Genomic DNA, 19,752 nt, shown 5'->3' on the forward strand with positions numbered 1-19,752 from the left:
GGAGAAGACCAAACCCAGTCATGGTGAGGACTGAGAGCAGAGAGGGTAGAAGACCAAACCCAGTCATGGTGAGGACTGAGAGCAGAGAGAGGAGAAGACCAAACCCAGTCATGGTGAGGACTGAGAGCAGAGAGAGGGGAGAAGACCAAACCCAGTCATGGTGAGGACTGAGAGCAGAGAGAGGAGAAGACCAAACCCAGTCATGGTGAGGACTGAGAGCAGAGAGAGGGGAGAAGACCAAACCCAGTCATGGTGAGGACTGAGAGCAGAGAGAGAGGAGAAGACCAAACCCAGTCATGGTGAGGACAGAGCAGAGAGGGGAGAAGACCAAACCCAGTCATGGTGAGGACTGAGAGCAGAGAGAGGAGAAGACCAAACCCAGTCATGGTGAGGACTGAGAGCAGAGAGGGGAGAAGACCAAACCCAGTCATGGTGAGGACTGAGAGCAGAGAGAGGGGAGAAGACCAAACCCAGTCATGGTGAGGACTGAGAGCAGAGAGAGGGGAGAAGACCAAACCCAGTCATGGTGAGGACTGAGAGCAGAGAGAGGGGAGAAGACCAAACCCAGTCATGGTGAGGACTGAGAGCAGAGAGAGGGGAGAAGACCAAACCCAATCAAGTGAGGAGGTTTTTACACTGGACAGACACACTGATGAGAGTTGTCCTGGCTGTGGCATGTCCTCTTCTCTCTTCCTCATCAGACACACTGTATACATTCTAGTTCCTCTTGTTTCTTCTGGTTGATCCATTGTTTAAATAGAGAATGTTAGTAAATAGTGAAAGGTGTGGCCTTCCACCTGAAATCCTTTGATGTGGGAGAAGAGGATGACAGAGAGAAGGAGAGGGAGAGGACAGGAGGATGACAAGAGAGAAGGACAGGAGAGGGAGAGGACAAGAGGATGACAAGAGAGAAGGACAGGAGAGGACAGAGAGACGGACAGGAGAGGGGGAGGACAAGAGGATGACAGAGAGACGGACAGGAGAGAGAGAGGACAGGAGGATGACAGATAGACGGACAGGAGAGGGAGAGGACAGGAGGATGACAGATAGACGGACAGGAGAGGGAGAGGACAGGAGGATGACAGAGAGACGGACAGGAGAGGGAGAGAAGAAGTAAGAAGGAGAGGGTTAGGAATACATCACCTTTAATTCGTCTCACTTCCTGTTATCTCAGTGGTGCTACAAGCCCAGGTGGCCACAGGGAAAGTTGGCCTCCACCCAAGAGCAGTTTTAGGAGAGAGGGATGGAGGGAGGAGAGAGAGAATGAAGGAGAGAAGGTGGGAGGAGGAGAAATGGAGGAACGAAGGAGGGAGAGGTATGTGGCTACTTTAAATCTAGGAGAGTGAGAGAATATTTCACTTTTTTATATTATCTACTTCACTTGATTTGGCAATGTTAACATATGTTTCCCATGACAATAAAGACCCTTGAATTGAATTGATTGAGAGAGAATAGAGAGAGAGAGAATAGAGAATAGAGAGAGAGAGAAAATAGAGAGAGAGAATAGAGAGAGAGAAAATAGACAGAGAATAGAGAGAGAATAGAGAGAGAATAGAGAGAGAGAGAGAGAATAGAGAATAGAGAGAGAGAGAAAATAGAGAGAGAGAATAGAGAGAGAGAGACAATAGAGAGAGAGAGAGACAATAGAGAGAGAGAATAGAGAGACAATAGAGAGAGAGAGAGAGAATAGAGAGAGAGAATAGAGAGAGAGAGAGAGAGAGAGAGAGAGAGAGAGAGAATAGAGAGAGAGAGAGAGAGAGAGAGAGAGAGAGAGAGAGAGATATATATATATATATATATATATATATAGAGAGAGAGAGAGAATAGAGAGAGAGAGAGAGAATAGAGAGAGAGAGAGAGAATAGAGAGATAGAGAGAGAGAGAGAGAGAGAGAGAGAGAGAGAGAGAATAGAAAGAGAGAGAGAGAGCGAGAGAGAGAGAGGATAGAGAGAGAGAGAGAGAGAGAGAGAGAATAGAGAGAGAGAGAGACAGAGAGAGAGAGAGAGAGAGAGAGAGAGGATAGAGAGAGAGAGAGAGAGAGAGAGAGAGAGAGAGAGAGGATAGAGAAAAATAGAACTAGAAGCGGAGGGAAAAGAAGAGGAGTTAATTATGAAAATTGGAATTGTAAAAAAGATCAATATCGTTACAGATTAGAGTCTCTTCCAATCCTCCATTCTCTCTGTCCACAGAAGGAAGATGAACCAGCGGCTTCACTGATGGGATAAGATGTGTGTCACAGTGATTGTAGGCTCCTGCCAACTTTCCTCTGTGTTGAATAATGGATTTGTTTTCAGTCTGTGTGTGTGTGCATTTTTTTTTGGTTGTACTGTCCTTCTAGGTAACAGAAGTCCTCACATCACAAGGATAGTCAATGTAACAGTGTAGGTTCCGTCCCTCTCTTCGCCCCAAGCCGGGCTCGAACCAGGGACCCTTGCACACAATCAACAACTGACACCCCACGAAGCATCGTTACCCATCGCTCCACAAAAGCCCTTGCAACGCAAGGGGAACAACTACTTCAAGGTCTCAGAGCGAGTGACGTCACTGATTGAAACGCTATTAGCGCGCACCACCGCTAACTAACTAGCCATTTCACATCGATTACATCAACAAGGACAATTCTGACAACTGGATTCATTTTGCCGGTCCCCACAACAGAAAAAGCTATTTTAGGTTTAGGGTTTAGGGTTACAATTAGGGCTATGGGTTAGGCGTTAGGTTTAATGTTTTGGGGTTAAGGTTAGGTTAAAGGTTAGGTTTAGGCGTTAGGTTTAATGTTTTGAGATTAAGTTTAAGGTTAGGTTAAAGGTTAGGTTTAGAGTTAGAGTTAGGCGTTAGGTTTAATGTTTTGGGGTTAAGGTTAAGGTTAGGTTAAAGGTTAGGTTTAGAGTTAGGAGTTAGGTTTAATGTTTTGGGGTTAAGGTTAAGGTTAGGTTAAAGGTTAGGTTTAGAGTTAGGAGTTAGGTTTAATGTTTTGGGGTTAAGGTTAAGGTTAGGTTAAAGGTTAGGTTTAGAGTTAGGAGTTAGGTTTAATGTTTTGGGGTTAAGGTTAAGGTTTGGTTAAAGGTTAGGTTTAGGGTTAGGAGTTAGGTTTAATGTTTTGGGGTTAAGGTTAAAGTTAGGTTAAAGGTTAGGTTTAATGTTTTGGGGTTAAGGTTAAGGTTAGGTTAAAGGTCAGGTTTAGGGTTAGGAGTTAGGTTTAATGTTTTGGGGTTAAGGTTAAGTTAGGTTAAAGGTTAGGTTTAGGAGTTAGGTTTAATGTTTAATGTTTTGGGGTTAAGGTTAAGGTTAGGTTAAAGGTTAGGTTTAATGTTTTGGGGTTAAGGTTAAGGTTAGGTTAAAGGTCAGGTTTAGGAGTTAGGTTTAATGTTTTGGGGTTAAGGTTAAGTTAGGTTTAGGGGTTAGAGAAAATAGGATGTTTTATGTTTGGTCCTCACAAGGATAGTAACACAAACGTGTGTGTGCTTCTTCATTTCGATCTCAGTGTGTGTGTGTGTGTGTGTGTGTGTGTGTGTGTGTGTGTGTGTGTGTGTGTGTGTGTGTGTGATGCTGTTTGTTTAGGGAAATCATTCATAGAGCTGTGTGTGTGTTGAGGTGAGAGTGTCCGCAGTCCAATATCACAACGTAAATACTAGATATGGTACATACACACACACACACACACACACACACACACACACACACACACACACACACACACACACACACACACACACACACACACACACACACACACACACACACACACACACACACACACACACACACACACACACACACACACACACACCTTATCATACCAGAAATGAGAAACAAAACAAAATGTGAACGAGGGATATAGTACCGCTCTCAGAATGAGGAGAGGAAAGAGGAAAGGAAAGAGGAAAGGAAAGAGGAGAGGAAAGAGGAAAGGAAAGAGGAGAGGAAAGAGGAGAGGAAAGAGGAGAGGAAAGAGGAAAGAGGAGAGGAAAGAGGAGAGGAAAGAGGAAAGAGGAGAGAGGAGAGGAAAGAGGAGAGGAAAGAGGAGAGGAAAGAGGAGAGATGAGAGGAAAGAAGAGAGGAAAGAGGAAAGAGGAGAGGAAAGAGGAGAGGAAAGAGGAAAGGAAAGAGGAGAGGAAAGAGGAAAGATAAGAGGAAAGAGGAGAGGGAAGAGGAGAGAGGAGAGGAGAGAGGAGAGGAAAGAGGAGAGGAAAGAGGAGAGAGGAGAGAGGAGAGGAAAGAGGAGAGGAAAGAGGAGAGGAAAGAGGAGAGATGAGAGGAAAGAAGAGAGGAAAGAGGAAAGAGGAGAGGAAAGAGGAAAGAGGAGAGGAAGAGGAGAGGAAAGAGGAAAGAGGAGAGGAAAGAGGAGAGGAAAGAGGAGTGGAAAGAGGAGAGGAGAGGAAAGAGGAGAGGAAAGAGGAGAGGAAAGAGGAGTGGAAAGAGGAGAGGAAAGAGGAGAAGAAAGAGGAGAGGAAAGAGGAGTGGAAAGAGGAGAGGAGAGGAAAGAGGAGAGGAAAGAGGAGAGGAAAGAGGAGAGGAAAGAGGAGTGGAAAGAGGAGAAGAAAGAAGAGAGGAAAGAGGAGTGGAAAGAAGAAGAGACACTGCAGTATACTAACATAGAAGCCTCATATTGAGACTATTTTACACAATTATTTATAAAGTCAACTAACATTATGAATTAGGAGAAGAATTAGGTAGTAAAACATAAACAACAGTCAGTGTTCAGCCTATAAACCTCATGAATCCAGATGTCCATAAGGGTAGTTGCTAAGTAGGCCATAGCAAGGTCTCTCTCTCTCCCTCCCTCTCTCTCTCTCTCTCTGTCTCAATTCAATTCATTTCAAAGGGCTTTATTGGCATGGGAAACATTGCCAAAGCAAGTGAAATAGATAATAAACAAAAGTGAAATAAACAATATAAAACACACAGTAAACATTACACTCACCAAACTTTCAAAGGAATAGACACATTTCATAAATATGGGTTGTATTTACAATGGTGTTTGTTCTTCACTGGTTGACATTTTCTTGTGGTAACAGGTCACAAATGTTGCTGCTGTGATGTCACACTGTGGTACCCAGTAGATATGGTAGTTTATCAAAATCGGGTTTGTTTTCAAATTCTTTGTGGGTCTTTGTAATCTGAAGGAAATATCTCTCTCTCTTTGTCACACACACACACACACACACACACACACACACACACACACACACACACACACACACACACACACACACACACACACACACACACACACACACACACACACACAAAACAAGAGTCAAATGGATCGATACTTGAGCTATGCTGCTCTCTAGTGGCCAATGTGTGACGCATAGAATCAGGAAAAGGATATTTATGGCGCTTTAGTTGTGTTCTGTTATTCCCTCTGCACTGTAATAGTGACTATAGTTGTTCTGTTATTCCCTCTGCGCTGCAATAGTGACTATAGTTGTGTTCTGTTATTCCCTCAGCGCTGTAATAGTGACTATAGTTGTGTTCTGTTGTTCCCCCTGCGCTGTAATAGTGACTATAGTTGTTCTGTTATTCCCTCTGCGCTGTAATAGTGACTATAGTTGTGTTCTGTTATTCCCTCTGCTCTGTAATAGTGACTATAGTTGTGTTCTGTTATTCCCTCTGCGCTGTAATAGTGACTATAGTTGTGTTCTGTTATTCCCTCTGCACTGTAATAGTGACTATAGTTGTGTTCTGTTATTCCCTCTGCGCTGTAATAGTGACTATAGTTGTGTTCTGTTATTCCCTCTGCGCTGTAATAGTGACTATAGTTGTGTTCTGTTATTCCCTCTGCGCTGTAATAGTGACTATAGTTGTGTTCTGTTATTCCCTCTGCGCTGTAATAGTGACTATAGTTGTGTTCTGTTATTCCCTCTGCGCTGTAATAGTGACTATAGTTGTGTTCTGTTATTCCCTCTGCGCTGTAATAGTGACTATAGTTGTTCTGTTATTCCCTCTGCGCTGTAATAGTGACTATAGTTGTGTTCTGTTATTCCCTCTGCGCTGTAATAGTGACTATAGTTGTGTTCTGTTATTCCCTCTGCACTGTAATAGTGACTATAGTTGTGTTCTGTTATTCCCTCTGCGCTGTAATAGTGACTATAGTTGTGTTCTGTTATTCCCTCTGCGCTGTAATAGTGACTATAGTTGTGTTCTGTTATTCCCTCTGCGCTGTAATAGTGACTATAGTTGTTCTGTTATTCCCTCTGCGCTGTAATAGTGACTATAGTTGTGTTCTGTTATTCCCTCTGCGCTGTAATAGTGACTATAGTTGTGTTCTGTTATTCCCTCTGCGCTGTAATAGTGACTATAGTTGTGTTCTGTTATTCCCTCTGCGCTGTAATAGTGACTATAGTTGTGTTCTGTTATTCCCTCTGCGCTGTAATAGTGACTATAGTTGTTCTGTTATTCCCTCTGCGCTGTAATAGTGACTATAGTTGTGTTCTGTTATTCCCTCTGCGCTGTAATAGTGACTATAGTTGTGTTCTGTTATTCCCTCTGCGCTGTAATAGTGACTATAGTTGTGTTCTGTTATTCCCTCTGCGCTGTAATAGTGACTATAGTTGTGTTCTGTTATTCCCTCTGCGCTGTAATAGTGACTATAGTTGTGTTCTGTTATTCCCTCTGCGCTGTAATAGTGACTATAGTTGTTCTGTTATTCCCTCTGCGCTGTAATAGTGACTATAGTTGTGTTCTGTTATTCCCTCTGCGCTGTAATAGTGACTATAGTTGTGTTCTGTTATTCCCTCTGCGCTGTAATAGTGACTATAGTTGTTCTGTTATTCCCTCTGCGCTGTAATAGTGACTATAGTTGTGTTCTGTTATTCCCTCTGCGCTGTAATAGTGACTATAGTTGTGTTCTGTTATTCCCTCTGCGCTGTAATAGTGACTATAGTTGTGTTCTGTTATTCCCTCTGCACTGTAATAGTGACTATAGTTGTGTTCTGTTATTCCCTCTGCGCTGTAATAGTGACTATAGTTGTGTTCTGTTATTCCCTCTGCGCTGTAATAGTGACTATAGTTGTGTTCTGTTATTCCCTCTGCGCTGTAATAGTGACTATAGTTGTGTTCTGTTATTCCCTCTGCGCTGTAATAGTGACTATAGTTGTGTTCTGTTATTCCCTCTGCGCTGTAATAGTGACTATAGTTGTGTTCTGTTATTCCCTCTGCGCTGTAATAGTGACTATAGTTGTGTTCTGTTATTCCCTCTGCGCTGTAATAGTGACTATAGTTGTTCTGTTATTCCCTCTGCGCTGTAATAGTGACTATAGTTGTGTTCTGTTATTCCCTCTGCGCTGTAATAGTGACTATAGTTGTGTTCTGTTATTCCCTCTGCGCTGTAATAGTGACTATAGTTGTGTTCTGTTATTCCCTCTGCGCTGTAATAGTGACTATAGTTGTGTTCTGTTATTCCCTCTGCGCTGTAATAGTGACTATAGTTGTTCTGTTATTCCCTCTGCGCTGTAATAGTGACTATAGTTGTTCTGTTATTCCCTCTGCGCTGTAATAGTGACTATAGTTGTGTTCTGTTATTCCCTCTGCGCTGTAATAGTGACTATAGTTGTGTTCTGTTATTCCCTCTGCGCTGTAATAGTGACTATAGTTGTGTTCTGTTGTTCCCTCTGCGCTGTAATAGTGACTATAGTTGTGTTCTGTTATTCCCTCTGCGCTGCAATAGTGACTATAGTTGTGTTCTGTTATTCCCTCTGCGCTGTAATAGTGACTATAGTTGTGTTCTGTTATTCCCTCTGCGCTGTAATAGTGACTATAGTTGTTTCTGTTATTCCCTCTGCGCTGTAATAGTGACTATAGTTGTGTTCTGTTATTCCCTCTGCGCTGTAATAGTGACTATAGTTGTGTTCTGTTATTCCCTCTGCGCTGTAATAGTGACTATAGTTGTGTTCTGTTATTCCCTCTGCGCTGTAATAGTGACTATAGTTGTGTTCTGTTATTCCCTCTGCGCTGTAATAGTGACTATAGTTGTGTTCTGTTATTCCCTCTGCGCTGTAATAGTGACTATAGTTGTGTTCTGTTATTCCCTCTGCGCTGTAATAGTGACTATAGTTGTGTTCTGTTATTCCCTCTGCGCTGTAATAGTGACTATAGTTGTGTTCTGTTATTCCCTCTGCGCTGTAATAGTGACTATAGTTGTGTTCTGTTATTCCCTCTGCGCTGTAATAGTGACTATAGTTGTGTTCTGTTATTCCCTCTGCGCTGTAATAGTGACTGTAGTTGTGTTCTGTTATTCCCTCTGCACTGTAATAGTGACTATAGTTGTGTTCTGTTATTCCCTCTGCGCTGTAATAGTGACTATAGTTGTGTTCTGTTATTCCCTCTGCGCTGTAATAGTGACTATAGTTGTGTTCTGTTATTCCCTCTGCGCTGTAATAGTGACTATAGTTGTGTTCTGTTGTTCCCTCTGCGCTGTAATAGTGACTATAGTTGTTTCTGTTATTCCCTCTGCACTGTAATAGTGACTATAGTTGTGTTCTGTTGTTCCCTCTGCGCTGTAATAGTGACTATAGTTGTTCTGTTATTCCCTCTGCGCTGTAATAGTGACTATAGTTGTGTTCTGTTATTCCCTCTGCGCTGTAATAGTGACTATAGTTGTGTTCTGTTATTCCCTCTGCGCTGTAATAGTGACTATAGTTGTGTCTGTTATTCCCTCAGCGCTGTAATAGTGACTATAGTTGTGTTCTGTTATTCCCTCTGCGCTGTAATAGTGACTATAGTTGTGTTCTGTTATTCCCTCTGCGCTGTAATAGTGACTATAGTTGTGTTCTGTTATTCCCTCTGCACTGTAATAGTGACTATAGTTGTGTTCTGTTATTCCCTCTGCGCTGTAATAGTGACTATAGTTGTGTTCTGTTATTCCCTCTGCACTGTAATAGTGACTATAGTTGTGTTCTGTTATTCCCTCTGCGCTGTAATAGTGACTATAGTTGTGTTCTGTTATTCCCTCTGCACTGTAATAGTGACTATAGTTGTGTTCTGTTATTCCCTCTGCGCTGTAATAGTGACTATAGTTGTGTTCTGTTATTCCCTCTGCACTGTAATAGTGACTATAGTTGTGTTCTGTTGTTCCCTCTGCGCTGTAATAGTGACTATAGTTGTGTTCTGTTATTCCCTCTGCGCTGTAATAGTGACTATAGTTGTGTTCTGTTATTCCCTCTGCGCTGTAATAGTGACTATAGTTGTTCTGTTATTCCCTCTGCGCTGTAATAGTGACTATAGTTGTGTTCTGTTATTCCCTCTGCGCTGTAATAGTGACTATAGTTGTGTTCTGTTATTCCCTCTGCGCTGTAATAGTGACTATAGTTGTGTTCTGTTATTCCCTCTGCGCTGTAATAGTGACTATAGTTGTGTTCTGTTATTCCCTCTGCGCTGTAATAGTGACTATAGTTGTTCTGTTATTCCCTCTGCGCTGTAATAGTGACTATAGTTGTGTTCTGTTATTCCCTCTGCGCTGTAATAGTGACTATAGTTGTGTTCTGTTATTCCCTCTGCGCTGTAATAGTGACTATAGTTGTGTTCTGTTATTCCCTCTGCGCTGTAATAGTGACTATAGTTGTGTTCTGTTATTCCCTCTGCACTGTAATAGTGACTATAGTTGTGTTCTGTTATTCCCTCTGCGCTGTAATAGTGACTATAGTTGTGTTCTGTTATTCCCTCTGCGCTGTAATAGTGACTATAGTTGTGTTCTGTTATTCCCTCTGCGCTGTAATAGTGACTATAGTTGTGTTCTGTTATTCCCTCTGCGCTGTAATAGTGACTATAGTTGTGTTCTGTTATTCCCTCTGCGCTGTAATAGTGACTATAGTTGTTCTGTTATTCCCTCTGCGCTGTAATAGTGACTATAGTTGTGTTCTGTTATTCCCTCTGCGCTGTAATAGTGACTATAGTTGTGTTCTGTTGTTCCCTCTGCGCTGTAATAGTGACTATAGTTGTTCTGTTATTCCCTCTGCACTGTAATAGTGACTATAGTTGTTCTGTTATTCCCTCTGCGCTGTAATAGTGACTATAGTTGTTCTGTTATTCCCTCTGCACTGTAATAGTGACTATAGTTGTGTTCTGTTATTCCCTCTGCGCTGTAATAGTGACTATAGTTGTGTTCTGTTGTTCCCTCTGCGCTGTAATAGTGACTATAGTTGTGTTCTGTTATTCCCTCTGCACTGTAATAGTGACTATAGTTGTGTTCTGTTATTCCCTCTGCGCTGTAATAGTGACTATAGTTGTGTTCTGTTGTTCCCTCTGCACTGTAATAGTGACTATAGTTGTGTTCTGTTATTCCCTCTGCGCTGTAATAGTGACTATAGTTGTGTTCTGTTATTCCCTCTGCGCTGTAATAGTGACTATAGTTGTGTTCTGTTATTCCCTCTGCACTGTAATAGTGACTATAGTTGTGTTCTGTTATTCCCTCTGCGCTGTAATAGTGACTATAGTTGTGTTCTGTTATTCCCTCTGCGCTGTAATAGTGACTATAGTTGTGTTCTGTTATTCCCTCTGCGCTGTAATAGTGACTATAGTTGTGTTCTGTTATTCCCTCTGCGCTGTAATAGTGACTATAGTTGTTCTGTTATTCCCTCTGCGCTGTAATAGTGACTATAGTTGTGTTCTGTTATTCCCTCTGCGCTGTAATAGTGACTATAGTTGTGTTCTGTTGTTCCCTCTGCGCTGTAATAGTGACTATAGTTGTGTTCTGTTATTCCCTCTGTGCTGTAATAGTGACTATAGTTGTGTTCTGTTATTCCCTCAGCACTGTAATAGTGACTATAGTTGTGTTCTGTTATTCCCTCTGCACTGTAATAGTGACTATAGTTGTGTTCTGTTATTCCCTCTGCGCTGTAATAGTGACTATAGTTGTGTTCTGTTATTCCCTCTGCGCTGTAATAGTGACTATAGTTGTGTTCTGTTATTCCCTCTGCGCTGTAATAGTGACTATAGTTGTGTTCTGTTATTCCCTCTGCGCTGTAATAGTGACTATAGTTGTGTTCTGTTATTCCCTCTGCGCTGTAATAGTGACTATAGTTGTGTTCTGTTATTCCCTCTGCGCTGTAATAGTGACTATAGTTGTGTTCTGTTATTCCCTCTGCGCTGTAATAGTGACTATAGTTGTGTTCTGTTATTCCCTCTGCGCTGTAATAGTGACTATAGTTGTGTTCTGTTATTCCCTCTGCGCTGTAATAGTGACTATAGTTGTGTTCTGTTATTCCCTCTGCACTGTAATAGTGACTATAGTTGTGTTCTGTTATTCCCTCTGCGCTGTAATAGTGACTATAGTTGTGTTCTGTTATTCCCTCTGCGCTGTAATAGTGACTATAGTTGTTCTGTTATTCCCTCTGCGCTGTAATAGTGACTATAGTTGTGTTCTGTTATTCCCTCTGCGCTGTAATAGTGACTATAGTTGTGTTCTGTTATTCCCTCTGCGCTGTAATAGTGACTATAGTTGTTCTGTTATTCCCTCTGCACTGTAATAGTGACTATAGTTGTGTTCTGTTATTCCCTCTGCGCTGTAATAGTGACTATAGTTGTGTTCTGTTGTTCCCTCTGTGCTGTAATAGTGACTATAGTTGTGTTCTGTTATTCCCTCTGCGCTGTAATAGTGACTATAGTTGTGTTCTGTTATTCCCTCAGCGCTGTAATAGTGACTATAGTTGTGTTCTGTTATTCCCTCTGCGCTGTAATAGTGACTATAGTTGTTCTGTTATTCCCTCTGCGCTGTAATAGTGACTATAGTTGTGTTCTGTTATTCCCTCTGCGCTGTAATAGTGACTATAGTTGTGTTCTGTTATTCCCTCTGCGCTGTAATAGTGACTATAGTTGTGTTCTGTTATTCCCTCTGCGCTGTAATAGTGACTATAGTTGTGTTCTGTTATTCCCTCTGCGCTGTAATAGTGACTATAGTTGTGTTCTGTTATTCCCTCTGCACTGTAATAGTGACTATAGTTGTGTTCTGTTATTCCCTCTGCGCTGTAATAGTGACTATAGTTGTGTTCTGTTATTCCCTCTGCACTGTAATAGTGACTATAGTTGTGTTCTGTTATTCCCTCTGCGCTGTAATAGTGACTATAGTTGTTCTGTTATTCCCTCTGCGCTGTAATAGCGACTATTGTTGTGTTCTGTTATTCCCTCTGCGCTGTAATAGTGACTATAGTTGTGTTCTGTTATTCCCTCTGCGCTGTAATAGTGACTATAGTTGTGTTCTGTTATTCCCTCTGCGCTGTAATAGTGACTATAGTTGTGTTCTGTTATTCCCTCTGCGCTGTAATAGTGACTATAGTTGTGTTCTGTTATTCCCTCTGCGCTGTAATAGTGACTATAGTTGTTCTGTTATTCCCTCTGCGCTGTAATAGTGACTATAGTTGTTCTGTTATTCCCTCTGCGCTGTAATAGTGACTATAGTTGTTCTGTTATTCCCTCTGCGCTGTAATAGTGACTATAGTTGTGTTCTGTTATTCCCTCTGCGCTGTAATAGTGACTATAGTTGTTCTGTTGTTCCCTCTGCGCTGTAATAGCGACTATTGTTGTGTTCTGTTATTCCCTCAGCGCTGTAATAGTGACTATAGTTGTGTTCTGTTATTCCCTCTGCGCTGTAATAGTGACTATAGTTGTGTTCTGTTATTCCCTCTGCGCTGTAATAGTGACTATAGTTGTTCTGTTATTCCCTCTGCGCTGTAATAGTGACTATAGTTGTGTTCTGTTATTCCCTCTGCGCTGTAATAGTGACTATAGTTGTGTTCTGTTATTCCCTCTGCGCTGTAATAGTGACTATAGTTGTGTTCTGTTATTCCCTCTGCGCTGTAATAGTGACTATTGTTGTGTTCTGTTATTCCCTCTGCACTGTAATAGTGACTATAGTTGTGTTCTGTTATTCCCTCAGCGCTGTAATAGTGACTATAGTTGTGTTCTGTTATTCCCTCTGCGCTGTAATAGTGACTATAGTTGTTTCTGTTATTCCCTCTGCGCTGTAATAGTGACTATAGTTGTGTTCTGTTATTCCCTCTGCGCTGTAATAGTGACTATAGTTGTGTTCTGTTATTCCCTCTGCGCTGTAATAGTGACTATAGTTGTTTCTGTTATTCCCTCTGCGCTGTAATAGTGACTATAGTTGTGTTCTGTTATTCCCTCTGCGCTGTAATAGTGACTATAGTTGTGTTCTGTTGTTCCCTCTGCGCTGTAATAGTGACTATAGTTGTGTTCTGTTATTCCCTCTGCGCTGTAATAGTGACTATAGTTGTTCTGTTATTCCCTCTGCGCTGTAATAGCGACTATTGTTGTGTTCTGTTATTCCCTCTGCGCTGTAATAGTGACTATTGTTGTGTTCTGTTATTCCCTCTGCACTGTAATAGTGACTATAGTTGTGTTCTGTTATTCCCTCTGCGCTGTAATAGTGACTATAGTTGTGTTCTGTTATTCCCTCTGCGCTGTAATAGTGACTATAGTTGTTCTGTTATTCCCTCTGCGCTGTAATAGTGACTATAGTTGTGTTCTGTTATTCCCTCTGCGCTGTAATAGTGACTATAGTTGTGTTCTGTTATTCCCTCTGCGCTGTAATAGTGACTATAGTTGTTCTGTTATTCCCTCTGCGCTGTAATAGTGACTATAGTTGTGTTCTGTTATTCCCTCTGCGCTGTAATAGTGACTATAGTTGTGTTCTGTTGTTCCCTCTGCGCTGTAATAGTGACTATAGTTGTTCTGTTATTCCCTCTGCGCTGTAATAGTGACTATAGTTGTTCTGTTATTCCCTCTGCGCTGTAATAGCGACTATTGTTGTGTTCTGTTATTCCCTCTGCGCTGTAATAGTGACTATAGCTGTGTTCTGTTATTCCCTCTGCACTGTAATAGTGACTATAGTTGTGTTCTGTTATTCCCTCTGCGCTGTAATAGTGACTATAGTTGTGTTCTGTTATTCCCTCTGCGCTGCAATAGTGACTATAGTTGTTCTGTTATTCCCTCTGCGCTGTAATAGTGACTATAGTTGTGTTCTGTTATTCCCTCTGCGCTGTAATAGTGACTATAGTTGTGTTCTGTTATTCCCTCTGCGCTGTAATAGTGACTATAGTTGTGTTCTGTTATTCCCTCTGCGCTGTAATAGTGACTATAGTTGTGTTCTGTTATTCCCTCTGCACTGTAATAGTGACTATAGTTGTTCTGTTATTCCCTCTGCGCTGTAATAGTGACTATAGTTGTGTTCTGTTATTCCCTCTGCGCTGTAATAGTGACTATAGTTGTGTTCTGTTATTCCCTCTGCGCTGTAATAGTGACTATAGTTGTGTTCTGTTATTCCCTCTGCGCTGTAATAGTGACTATAGTTGTGTTCTGTTATTCCCTCTGCGCTGCAATAGTGACTATAGTTGTGTTCTGTTATTCCCTCTGCGCTGTAATAGTGACTATAGTTGTGTTCTGTTATTCCCTCTGCGCTGTAATAGTGACTATAGTTGTTCTGTTATTCCCTCTGCGCTGTAATAGTGACTATAGTTGTTCTGTTATTCCCTCTGCGCTGTAATAGTGACTATAGTTGTTCTGTTGTTCCCCCTGCGCTGTAATAGTGACTATAGTTGTGTTCTGTTATTCCCTCTGCGCTGTAATAGTGACTATAGTTTTGTTCTGTTATTCCCTCTGCGCTGTAATAGTGACTATAGTTGTGTTCTGTTGCTCCCTCTGCGCTGTAATAGTGACTATAGTTGTGTTCTGTTATTCCCTCTGCGCTGTAATAGTGACTATAGTTGTGTTCTGTTATTCCCTCTGCGCTGTAATAGTGACTATAGTTTTGTTCTGTTATTCCCTCTGCGCTGTAATAGTGACTATAGTTGTGTTCTGTTATTCCCTCTGCGCTGCAATAGTGACTATAGTTGTTCTGTTATTCCCTCTGCACTGTAATAGTGACTATAGTTGTGTTCTGTTATTCCCTCTGCGCTGTAATAGTGACTATAGTTGTGTTCTGTTATTCCCTCTGCGCTGTAATAGTGACTATAGTTGTGTTCTGTTATTCCCTCTGCGCTGTAATAGTGACTATAGTTGTGTTCTGTTATTCCCTCTGCGCTGTAATAGTGACTATAGTTGTGTTCTGTTGTTCCCTCTGCGCTGTAATAGTGACTATAGTTGTGTTCTGTTATTCCCTCTGCGCTGTAATAGTGACTATAGTTGTGTTCTGTTATTCCCTCTGCGCTGTAATAGTGACTATAGTTGTGTTCTGTTGTTCCCTCTGCGCTGTAATAGTGACTATAGTTGTTCTGTTATTCCCTCTGCGCTGTAATAGTGACTATAGTTGTGTTCTGTTATTCCCTCTGCGCTGTAATAGTGACTATAGTTGTGTTCTGTTATTCCCTCTGCGCTGTAATAGTGACTATAGTTGTTCTGTTATTCCCTCTGCGCTGTAATAGTGACTATAGTTGTGTTCTGTTATTCCCTCTGCGCTGTAATAGTGACTATAGTTGTGTTCTGTTGTTCCCTCTGCGCTGTAATAGTGACTATAGTTGTGTTCTGTTATTCCCTCTGCGCTGCAATAGTGACTATAGTTGTGTTCTGTTATTCCCTCTGCGCTGTAATAGTGATTATAGTTGTTCTGTTGTTCCCCCTGCGCTGTAATAGTGACTATAGTTGTTCTGTTATTCCCTCTGCGCTGCAATAGTGACTATAGTTGTGTTCTGTTATTCCCTCTGCGCTGTAATAGTGATTATAGTTGTTCTGTTGTTCCCCCTGCGCTGTAATAGTGACTATAGTTGTTCTGTTATTCCCTCTGCGCTGTAATAGTGACTATAGTTGTGTTCTGTTATTCCCTCTGCGCTGTAATAGTGACTATAGTTGTGTTCTGTTATTCCCTCTGCGCTGTAATAGTGACTATAGTTGTTCTGTTATTCCCTCTGCGCTGTAATAGTGACTATAGTTGTGTTCTGTTGTTCCCTCTGCGCTGTAATAGTGACTATAGTTGTGTTCTGTTATTCCCTCTGCGCTGTAATAGTGACTATAGTTGTGTTCTGTTATTCCCTCTGCGCTGTAATAGTGACTATAGTTGTGTTCTGTTATTCCCTCTGCGCTGTAATAGTGACTATAGTTGTGTTCTGTTATTCCCTCTGCGCTGTAATAGTGACTATAGTTGTTCTGTTGTTCCCCCTGCGCTGTAATAGTGACTATAGTTGTGTTCTGTTATTCCCTCTGCGCTGTAATAGTGACTATAGTTGTTCTGTTATTCCCTCTGCGCTGTAATAGTGACTATAGTTGTGTTCTGTTATTCCCTCTGCGCTGTAATAGTGACTATAGTTGTGTTCTGTTATTCCCTCTGCTCTGTAATAGTGACTATAGTTGTTCTGTTGTTCCCTCTGCGCTGTAATAGTGACTATAGTTGTTCTGTTATTCCCTCTGCGCTGTAATAGTGACTATAGCTGTGTTCTGTTATTCCCTCTGCACTGTAATAGTGACTATAGTTGTTCTGTTATTCCCTCAGCGCTGTAATAGTGACTATAGTTGTTTCTGTTATTCCCTCTGCGCTGTAATAGTGACTATAGTTGTGTCTGTTATTCCCTCTGCGCTGTAATAGTGACTATAGCTGTGTTCTGTTATTCCCTCTGCGCTGTAATAGTGACTATAGTTGTGTTCTGTTATTCCCTCTGCGCTGTAATAGTGACTATAGTTGTGTTCTGTTATTCCCTCTGCGCTGTAATAGTGACTATAGTTGTGTTCTGTTATTCCCTCTGCGCTGTAATAGTGACTATAGTTGTGTTCTGTTATTCCCTCTGCGCTGTAATAGTGACTATAGTTGTGTTCTGTTATTCCCTCTGCGCTGTAATAGTGACTATAGTTGTTCTGTTATTCCCTCTGCGCTGTAATAGTGACTATAGTTGTGTTCTGTTATTCCCTCTGCGCTGTAATAGTGACTATAGTTGTGTTCTGTTATTCCCTCAGCGCTGTAATAGTGACTATAGTTGTTCTGTTATTCCCTCTGCGCTGTAATAGTGACTATAGTTGTGTTCTGTTATTCCCTCTGCGCTGTAATAGTGACTATAGTTGTGTTCTGTTATTCCCTCTGCGCTGTAATAGTGACTATAGTTGTTCTGTTATTCCCTCTGCGCTGTAATAGTGACTATAGTTGTTCTGTTATTCCCTCTGCGCTGTAATAGTGACTATAGTTGTTCTGTTATTCCCTCTGCGCTGTAATAGTGACTATAGTTGTGTTCTGTTATTCCCTCTGCGCTGTAATAGTGACTATAGTTGTGTTCTGTTATTCCCTCTGCGCTGTAATAGTGACTATAGTTGTTCTGTTATTCCCTCTGCACTGTAATAGTGACTATAGTTGTTCTGTTATTCCCTCTGCGCTGTAATAGTGACTATAGTTGTGTTCTGTTGTTCCCTCTGCGCTGTAATAGTGACTATAGTTGTTCTGTTATTCCCTCTGCGCTGTAATAGTGACTATAGTTGTTCTGTTATTCCCTCTGCGCTTTAATAGTGACTATAGTTGTTCTGTTATTCCCTCTGCGCTGTAATAGTGACTATAGTTGTGTTCTGTTATTCCCTCTGCGCTGTAATAGTGACTATAGTTGTGTTCTGTTATTCCCTCTGCGCTGTAATAGTGACTATAGTTGTGTTCTGTTATTCCCTCTGCGCTGTAATAGTGACTATAGTTGTGTTCTGTTATTCCCTCTCCGCTGTAATAGTGTCTATAGTTGTGTTCTGTTATTCCCTCTGCGCTGTAATAGTGACTATAGTTGTGTCTGTTATTCCCTCTGCGCTGTAATAGTGACTATAGTTGTGTTCTGTTGTTCCCTCTGCGCTGTAATAGTGACTATAGTTGTGTTCTGTTATTCCCTCTGCGCTGTAATAGTGACTATAGTTGTTCTGTTATTCCCTCTGCGCTGTAATAGTGACTATAGTTGTGTTCTGTTATTCCCTCTGCGCTGTAATAGTGACTATAGTTGTGTTCTGTTGTTCCCTCTGCGCTGTAATAGTGACTATAGTTGTTCTGTTATTCCCTCTGCGCTGTAATAGTGACTATAGTTGTTCTGTTATTCCCTCTGCGCTGTAATAGTGACTATAGTTGTTCTGTTATTCCCTCTGCGCTGTAATAGTGACTAAAGTTACAAGGTCAACAAGACGTTTTTATTTGTCAAATTAAATTAGCCATATTTCTCCTGCCGCTTTTCAGAGATATGCATCACTGTGAATTGTAAATAGCAGAATATGCCTCTTTAGATTCATTCAGACCTTGTACTTTGTGAGAATTCATTATTTATTACACCGTTTGTATACTGTTTACTTTACATGGATGATTTATAGCTGAAGGTATCTAGCTAGCTAGGGAGAGTGAACGTTATTATTATTGTTATTGAGGCATACCTGACATAATCGCACCTCTTTGAAATGAAAATGGATGCTCTCTCCCTGAGGGAAATATATTTTTACCTGGTCCTCCAAGCGTTAAAACACGTTACCCTCCCCCCTCCAAAAAAAATTATAATTAAAACCAAATAACAGGGAACATTAAATCCCATTTTATTCGGCTATCAATGTTGCAGTCATAATTTCTGTCAAATCAATCTGTGGCTGAGAACCACTTCTGTAGTTAAAAATGATCCAAAATGTACCATGCATCAGGTTAAAAAATAAATAAAAAAATTACGAATCGCCGGTTTACAAAAAATGTTTTGCTCAAATTAGGTCTACTTTCTTTCTACCTTCCCAAAAGACCTCATATCTTGGGACAACTGCGTCCTGTTCTTCAGTGTGGAGTTAAGGACGTTATTATGTTGACAGTCATTCAGATGAACAAACCCCAAGTCATATCAGTAGTCAAACTGAAGCTTTGTGCGCTGACCAACGTAGGATACATGCTGGTCGTGTCTTGCACATCAGCAAGAGTTTTGTAACTTTCGCTTGAAACAAAATCAGTATATATATGTCAATGTTTAGATATACAGGGTAAAGTTGTCCCTATCTGGTGGTAGATGTCCAGTTTGTTATGGCTCAGCTCAGGAGCCGAAATACATAATTTACACACACAACTGTCTTACTATACCTGTTTGGACTTTCTGGGGACCAACAATGGATTCCCATCGTATTTTCCCTAACCCTAACTCTTAACCCTAAACCCAAGCCCTAACTCCTAACCCTAATTCTAACCCTAAACCCAAGCCCTAACTCTTAACCCTAATTCTAACCCTAAACCCAAGCCCTAACTCCTAACCCTAATTCTAACCCTAACCCCTCCCCAAATACAGGTGTGCCAAGCTTGTAGCGTCATACTCAAGAAGACTCAAGTCTATAATCGCTGCCAAAGGGGTTTCAACAAAGTACTGAGTAAAGGGTCTGAATACTTATGTAAATGTAATAATTCCATTTTTAATAAATTAGCACAAATTTCTATAAACCTGTATCTGCTTTGTCAATATGGGGCATTGTGTGTAAAGTATGAGAGGGAGAGAACAAAAAAAACTATTTAAAATAACGCCGTAACCGAACAAAATGTGTAGGAAAAAAAAAAGTCAACGGGTCTGAATACTTTAGGAAGGAACTTTTACAGCTGACTGGATTCAACTGAAAATGTGTCTTCCGCATTTAACCCAACCCCTTCTGAATCAGACATTCTGCTCCTGATAATGTGCACCGACGTCAGACAGATCCAGCATATGAACTCAATCCGCAGCGGATTTCAATTCACAACGGGGAAAATAATGTGTTGGCGCAACAAATGTTAAGTTTATCCAAATCGCATCGATTCGTTGCTCTAATCAAACCGAATCGTTTCAAACAAAAAAACGGATCATT

General features: G+C 41.2%; 1 protein-coding gene across 1 annotated transcript in view; it reads right to left on the reverse strand.

Moving 5' to 3' along the window:
* Window positions 1-3,755: 3,755 nt before the first annotated feature.
* The window catches only part of cnpy3 (canopy FGF signaling regulator 3), a 32,572-nt gene continuing 16,575 nt past the window's right edge, over window positions 3,756-19,752 (reverse strand). Inside the window, exon 7 of the transcript XR_006770555.1 lies at window positions 3,756-3,790. The gene's annotated coding sequence lies outside the window, so the exon portion shown is untranslated. The remainder of the gene's footprint in view (window positions 3,791-19,752) is intronic.

Source organism: Salmo salar, chromosome ssa07, assembly GCF_905237065.1.
Source record: "Salmo salar chromosome ssa07, Ssal_v3.1, whole genome shotgun sequence".
NCBI classification, from domain to species: Eukaryota; Metazoa; Chordata; class Actinopteri; order Salmoniformes; family Salmonidae; genus Salmo; species Salmo salar.